Source organism: Aptenodytes forsteri, unplaced genomic scaffold (genome assembly GCF_000699145.1).
Source record: "Aptenodytes forsteri isolate BGI_AS27 unplaced genomic scaffold, ASM69914v1 Scaffold155, whole genome shotgun sequence".
Taxonomy (NCBI): domain Eukaryota; kingdom Metazoa; phylum Chordata; class Aves; order Sphenisciformes; family Spheniscidae; genus Aptenodytes; species Aptenodytes forsteri.
The window spans coordinates 9,447,292-9,455,587 of NW_008794446.1; the positions used below are offsets into that span (position 1 = coordinate 9,447,292).

The 8,296-nt window shown below is 38.6% G+C and overlaps 1 protein-coding gene across 2 annotated transcripts in view; it reads right to left on the reverse strand.

The window, feature by feature from the left end:
* The window catches only part of SGCG (sarcoglycan gamma), a 167,827-nt gene extending 159,624 nt beyond the window's left edge, over positions 1-8,203 (reverse strand). For both annotated transcript variants that reach the window (XM_009290246.2, XM_019474861.1), the window contains exon 1: positions 8,025-8,203. The gene's annotated coding sequence lies outside the window, so the exon portion shown is untranslated. The remainder of the gene's footprint in view (positions 1-8,024) is intronic.
* Between the last annotated feature and the right edge of the window lie 93 nt (positions 8,204-8,296).

Here is an 8,296-nt window from a genome sequence, read left to right on the forward strand (position 1 = left end):
CATTTCCTCTCATCCTATCGCTAGTTACTTGGGAGAAGAGACCGACACCCACCTCGCTACAACCTCCTTTCAGGGAGTTGTAGAGAGCAGTAAGGTCTCCCCTCAGCCTCCTTTTCTCCAGGCTAAACAGCCCCAATTCCCTCAGCCGCTCCTCATAAGACTTGTTCTCCAGACCCTTCACCAGCCTCGTTGCCCTTCTCTGGAAAGATTCATCTTCCACTGGGATTCAAGAGGTTTTCAGAGCATCTCCTGCTTTTTTTATTTTAAACATCCATTTTTCCTGTCTATTACAGATTAACTGGAACAAAGATGCTCATCATCCTTCCTGCTGATGCTGGTGACAATGTAAAGCAGAAAGTGATCTTCATAAAACCAGCAAATGATTCATAAATACACATGAGGTAGTTCTGCTCTGTCAGTTAAAAGCAGAACCTCCCTTAGAGCACCTATTTTTCATTTAAAAATATGTAATTTATTAAAAACATTAAACAGTCTTGAAAGAAAAGAAAAGAATTCTTCCTTCCCTGCAGAATGTCAGAATTCCTCTTCGTAACTCTTCAATTGTTTAGGAAACTGGGTACTGAACCCAAAGCATCAAGTGCTGTGCTAAAACCAGACATATATATTTTTATGGTTGCAATGATAAAGTTAGTGGCTACACACATCGTATAAAGTTATGCAAGATATTGCTTGCACCATTCTGACAGGTAAGAACAGAAATTCTATTATTTCTCACCTTTCTTTCTCCAACCTAAGGCTTTACTGTAGACTATCCTTTCCCTAAAGCAAAATTGTGAAAACATGCGAAGTAAATCATTTTTGCCCGGGACAAACTGCTAACGAAATTAATCTTTCTTTTCTTTTAGAAAAATCTTCAACTGTATTTTGAATACATTAATACTTTTTTCAAAACAACAAATTCAAATGATCTATGGTCTTTCTTTATAATACTTCTTGGGATGGAGGAAAACTTCCACAATTTCCATTAGCTCATTCCACTATGCAATATGCACTATATTGCAAACATACAAATATCTGCTCTTTTGAAAAGCTGTTGTATGCTCAACAACAAAATTGGTTTCATGTTTTTCTAGCCTTTTCAATTAAAAATTTTCTTTAAAATTTTAGAATCTCCTTTTTAAAGAATTAGCCTGACTGTAGACATCTAGCTCTAAGTATTTCCAGACTGGCTGATCTCCAATTCCTTCTATGGATGGAGTACCCAATATATGTGACAAAATATAATTTTTCCAATTTTGCAAAAACAGTAAGAGGAAATAAAATCCTGCGAGCAAAAAACTCTAACCAAAATAAGGACGTTTCAAAAGAGACATGATTATAAAAAAACCCCAAACAAAACAAAAAACCAAACAAACTCGAAATCCTGTTGAATTCATCTGTAACAGTTTGAGGAACTGGGTAAGCTAACCGATAAAAAGTTAATTTCACTGGTGATAGAACATATCCAAAACAACATCCTTTCTTGACAAAGGAGAACTGGTTCCCCTTGCTTTTTGGTTTACATAGTACCAAGTATCAAGAGTTGTCAGTTCTCATCAGCAATTCCTGAAGTTGATGTAAGAATAATTTTCATGCTTTTTGGACTTCCTGAAACTCAAAACACTGAAACGAAGCAACTGCTTCTCTGAACACCATTGATCTTGATTCAGACAAGTCCCAGCCTATGCAGTAAGCATCCATATTTTCACCGACTGGGAAAAGTGAAGCAGCATACTGTCATGAGTTTGGTTAACCTGCCAGAAAAGGGAAGCCCTGATGTCTGAAGGAATAATCACTCAAGCAGCTGCCATCTGAATGAATTTACTATAAAATGTGCGTTGGAGAATATGAAGCACCAGGAATATGTATGCTACCATACAGTACACATACCAGACACTATCATATATACCATACATCCATACAGAAGTAATTCCCCAACGATAATGTTTTTTCCCCACCAATGCCCACTGGTTTCAGGCCACAACAATGAATCTGGTGGAATCACAATATGGGTGTCTATAATTGGCTTAAAGAATTTTATAGACTGATAGGAACAGGAGAGCATTCCTCACACTGACAAGACCATTAAGGTTGTTCAATTTGACTTGTCTTGCACTGACCGAACCAATTAAAGAACTTCCTGGGATGATCTTGCATTAGCCAGCCAGTGAACTAAAGGAAGAAGGAGATCCTGCTGTCTACAAGGCTTAGTGAACTCATCACATGACTGAAAAGATCCTGAGAAGACCTCTAATCATGTAGGTAACTGGGCTTAACTTCCTTCTAGGTCCATGAAGAACACGGGTCATCCAATGATGAATGTCCCAAGAGAAGTATTAGTATGACCTTGCACTTCAGACAAAGAGACGGCTCTGGTCAGTGCCAAGACACAGTAAATGGTTTTGTAAAAACTGAACCTTCTTTCTAAAGAATAGAAGGCTTCAGAACACGTTGTCAGCTCAAATACCAAGGAGGAGGTGGCAGGCCATCTCTCAACTTCTAGAATGGCTGCCACCATACTCTTTTCAAGACTGACTACAACCTTCTTTCTCAAATGATTTTGTGGAGGGTTTTTTTTGAGAGTGGAGTGTGACGTTCCAGAAAAAAATATTTAATCAGCTAGATCTTTCCATTTTGATTCTCTTTTCTCAGTCTTTGATTCAAATACTTGCAGGTTTTGAAATCAGCACCAGGAAAAGACTCAGTACTTTTTATTTATGTGCACGTGCACCTCTGAAAAATATATATAAAAAATATGGGCGTCTTCAAATCTCCTAGCAAAAACCTTCATGCAAAACTTCATAGCCTGAAGAAGAGTTGTGTCTAAAGAAAGCAAGCCAGGGAAACAGTATTATGCTATGATTTTTCACATATTACACTTTTCACAAATAACGTTGCAAATTAGTTTACAATTCCTCATTAAAAGAGACACTTTATTTTGGAAAAACTGCCAGATATTTATGTAAAGAATTTCCTTCTTTCTGAAATCAAATAAATTGCTGGGTTTAGCATAAACTTATACATATGCTATTTTGTCATTTTTTTAATTAATGCATGTTTTTGTTTTGTACACATTGTACAAATTCTTTACTCTTGAAACTTTTTCCTCAAAACTGTCCTATTCTAAAAGCTATCTACTTTTCTACAACAGAGAAACATGTTTTCACCAGTAAACTTTAATGATAATAAAGAGTAATGGTGTTCACCATACAAAATCCAAATTCCTATATCAACTCTTCGAAAACAAATAGAAGCTGACTCTCCAGGTTTATACAGATATGATATCATGAAGTTTTCAGAATTGTTTATAATAACTGTTCATCTTCAGAAGTAGTGAATGCTTAAAGCACAACCACAAGTTAGTAATTTATTTGGGTATTTTTGTATGATTTACATATGTTGCAGTTTACAAAAGTAATTCTTCAATTTCAGAGGCTGATACGTGTTATGTGACTTAAATCAACAGCAATATTGACAAATATATTAATTTGGAACATCATGGTGAGTCTCTCCGCTGAAGTGGAAAAAAAGATAATTAGATGTTCAGTATCACTCTGTTAAATCTAAACCTCCACGTATTAGCAGAAAGCAGGTAAATTTAACGTCAAATTTAATATAATGACAATTTGTTAAGAGACTTCAGATTGCTAAGATTTTAGGGGACATACACCCCAACAGCGTACCAGTTTTTTTAATACTATATGTAGTTTTCCTCTAATGTTTTCATAAATGTGTACAAATGTTGACCTTGCATGACCTTTAGAAATTATCTAAAACACAGTAGTTAATCAAACAGCTCAGTAATTTAACATATTATTTCCCATTATTTGCTGACTAAAGTCACTTACTATGAATAATTGTCAGAAACTAAAACTAGCACTTATATTACCTTGGTAATTTTCATGAGGTTTGTGGACAGCATTTTAGTTACAAACAGTATACATGATACGATTGCAAGGTACATTGCCCAGGAGTATTTTGACCTGACATTCAGGAAAAGGTATTTTGTTGCTCAGTGAAAACTATTGGATTAAAAATAATTTCTAAACTAGAAGCCTCAAAAGCACTTTCTTTCCTTGAAAGCCGTGATGTTTTGTAACAAAACCTTTGTAACAGAAATACATACTACTCCTGCTTTGGGCTTTATAATAGTTGATAACAGACAATAATACCCATATTTATGCACTCATATAGTACCTACAGATTGAAACCCGTTGCATTGATTTTATTTTAAAAACAGGTTACATATTCAGAGGATCGTTATTACCAATTCATTGACAAACTGGAAGACTTTCTTAAGAGGGGCTCCTCCAGTCTGTCCTGATAGATAATATTTATCACTTTATTCATAACTTAAATGACAGAGTATACTTGTTAAATCTGAGCATGACATTAGCCCAAGGAGAGCTAGAAGCCAGAGCTAGAAGTCCTAGTGTACAGGACTAAAATTCAGAATAATCATGCTAAACTGAAGACATGATCTAGGAGAAAATTAAGATGCAATTCAAGAAGGTAAATAGTTTAGCTAAGAATAATCAACTGAGAAAATACAGGATGAGGACAAATAATATGTAGCTATTCTTCAAAATGGTATTTTGATGGTTAGAGTTACCAAGAGCTAGAAGTGATCAGCAATAGAATATTCTTGAATAAAAGACAACACACTGCCTTGAAGTGTAAACTAATCTCTACAGTTTTACTTGTTGGTAAGGCTACAGCTTTATTTTTTTATAGAGGGTACTCTACCTAAGGAATACAGAAGAACTGAAAGGAATTCAGCAGAAAATATTAACTACCAGAGGTCTAGAAAAGGTGACATAAAAGGAAGAATTAAAGAATTAGGAATCTTTCAATTCAGAGGAAATGTAACAAAAGACAGGGAAAACCACCCAGAATTGGCATGCAAAGTGAAAGCTCACTCTACTCATTCTGCAGGAATACTACTTGCTTGTGGCCACCAGAAGGAATACTTTCCCAAAAGCTAGCCCTCACTTTCTACAGATTTATAGTATGCACTCCTCAGTGCCTTTGAACGTGTTACAAAGATGGAATTTTCTTTAGTCAGTATTCCATTTTGTATCAGTCTCTTGCTTCTACAGAAACACTACACTTAGCTAACTAGTTTCACCACGATTTTACCTAGCCCAACCACAACCGGACAGGTTTAACAATAAAGCAACAAATTTTCTATCATGGTTCAAGAGAAGACTTCAAGAAAAGGCTTTAAAGTATAGCAGTACAAGGTTTGCAAAGAGAACTACAAGACAAATGCTGTATATGCAACCATAGTTTTCAGGTAAAAGCAAATACCTCAACTCTTTGTCCAGGTATACCTTTACCCCAAATCCTCAAGGTATGCATTATCTTCAAAAGCTGGTAACTTAGTTTTTAGGGTAAAAATTCATGTCCAAAAAACCCTCAGTTCCTAAATTCCTTCTCTTTTTTCCCCTCTTTTATCAAACTTCCCACACTTCCACACCTTAATGGCATTTTATATGCCTCCCTTGATTCACCTGGCCATTTTCATTGCTTAAGATTTCACATGCTGTAAAAGAACATTTGTTCAACACAGTTACATTTAAGCTCCTGACTTCTAACATGAGCTCAGCTTTTGATAGCAATAGCTACATACAATTTGGACATGTTATCAGAACAGAAAGCTTATTAGCAAACAAAGCATTTTGCTTCAGTATTTATAAAAAGGCAAAATTCCACACTCCACCTCTCCGTAGCTTAAGCACGTAAGCTTAAGCATCAAGAGTATTTTTGAGTTTAACTGAGATGCCGGTATGAAGAAAATTAACTCATGTACCTGTTTACAGAACTAAGCACTAAATCCATAGGCATCCAAATATTAAATCCATACTCAAAATCTTAAATTAGACCCTACATCACTACATTAATTCCTTCTTGCCTCTTAGTTACATCCTAGCAGTCATTTTACAAGCGATATATTCACTTTCACAAAAACACATTGAAAAGTTAGTCAATGACAGTTCAGAATGACACCTTCTTTTAATGCACTACACATGCTCACTCCTATGCAAACCAAGTTTTAACTGCCACGCTGTCAAGAAAAATGGTAATTCCCTAGTCATTTAAGGAAGTAAGAACTACAGAGCATTTTACAATAGAAAATTTTTTTATATGTTTAATAAAATCTGCCATTTGCATGAAAGCGCAGAGAGATGTTATCTTTGAAGCTGACAATGAAAAAAGCCCAACAAACACCACCACCAAAGAACAAAACACACAAAAGTGGGAAGCATTTCAAGTTTTATACATGCCTATGTTTCTCTTTCCTCAGCCCTCTCTCAGCTTAATGCAACATAAAAGTCCATTAATAAAAAACTGAGCATACATAAAGTCTCCAAGCAGCATTGGGTCATTAACTGTGATAGACCTTCTTAGGGAATATAACTGCATTTATTAAGAAAAGTCCCAATCTGAAAATCACCGTAAGTACAGTGCCTTACCAATGTCCAATGAACAACCATAGGCATTACCTGCAGAAACAGATGTATGTTGCTCAATCTAGTCTGCTTTTGAATGCTCCCCTAAATTTGGTTCCAAATTTGTTATATTAGTAAAAAAACCAAAAAGCTATACAGGCTTTCCTGATCTAATGAAATCGAGCTCGTTGCATTTAAATTTTTCCTTTGGCTTTTGCAACAAAAATTGTGGAATTACATTGGTTCTTGAAAATTTGGAAGTAAAACAGAACCGCAGCTGATAATTCTTAAGGTAGATTCTCTCTGATTTAACCAAGTGAGTTAGTGAAGAACATTCTCTGTGAAAGGGACCTTGCCTTATTTGAAATTACTGAAATCTTTTCACTCTCAGGGCAGTTTGCAATGTACGGTTCTTTGTCTGGGCTGGTAAGGAAGGGGGCTTTTGAAGGTATAGAATTTTTTTTGTTTGTTTTTCTTTAAGGTGGTTCAATGTTGTTTTTTCACTTTGTAGCAAAGGTACCTAGAACCTCTGTGGGGCACTCTGCTCACTTTTTATTCCTTAAAAGATTTTAGAAGAACTAAACAAAAAATACAAATCTGACTTATTGTCCTTTATATAAACTATGAGCAAAGGGGGGAAAAAAGAATTGTGAAACATTTAAAGTGGATTTAATCTCCAACAGTGTTAATGATAATCCACATATTTTATTAAAAGTTTATATTTACTCCACAAATGTTCAGTTAAAAAGCCCCAGCAAAGTGTGATTCAAAAAGAACAGCAGTGCATTTACAGTTATGTCATACAACCCAACACATATACTGAAGTCTCAGGTGTACTGCTATGCATTTCTTCCTGGTAAGATTTTGTTGTTTTCTTTTCCTAAACGTATCTAAGCTGACACAAGGAGGCAAGCAAATTTCACAACAGACTAAAATGTGACTATTAAAGATGCCAACATTATACCTCTACGGATACTTAATCCTACCTCTCGGTAACAAATGGCAACTGAGGACGCAAGAGTAAAACAAGTTCAGTGAACTGCTGGCAGCACCACTCCTGCCACGCGAAGGGATGCCGCAGCACCCACTGTCCACTGGCAACAGCATTGTACACCTCCCAGCAAAACGCTGCACCGCCTCCCCACGCTCACCTCCCGCGGCGATCCTCTCCCGCTTCTCTCTGTCCCTCACCCCCGCTGGAAACTTTCTGCGGCCGCAGCACCGCCGCTGACACCGCTGCCGAACCGCAGGCGCCGAGGTAAGGGGATCCCAGCGGCACAAACGCTGCGCTTCTCAGCCCTCCCCTGCCTCACCCCCAGCGGAAAAGCATAGCCTCAGGGAGCCGACTGAGTTTCTAGAGCGCGAAGCGGGTCTTGTTGAGGTCTGTAATAAACCGATGTGCAACCCTACACCGAGGACTGCCTCCTCGCCTTCCTCCTCTGCCCTTCACCCCTCGGCAAGCAGTGGGAGGATAACTTTTCAGACGACACTTGCCCTCTCTCGGCACTTGAGGCGGGTCGGGACGGGGGCGAAGCGCGCACGGCTAAGGGGGAAGGCGCGCGGGGCTGTTACCTGATGTCCCCGCTCGGCTCCAGGGCAGGGCAGAGTCCCCGCGGCCCCCTTCATGCCCGAGGGGCAGGCCAGCCCGCCCTGTGGCACAAGTCTTCATCCAGCTTCCTCCCCGCAGGCAGCGCCTCCTTCCCTCGTCCTGGCGGGGCGGGAGCCCCGGGCGCTGGGCGGGCGCCGCTCTTGCAGCGTCGCCGGCGCGGCGGGGAGGGAAGGAGGAACAGAGGGAGGGAGGAGAAGAGGCCGAGCAGGGGGCGGGAAACGAGGTGTGCCTTCCC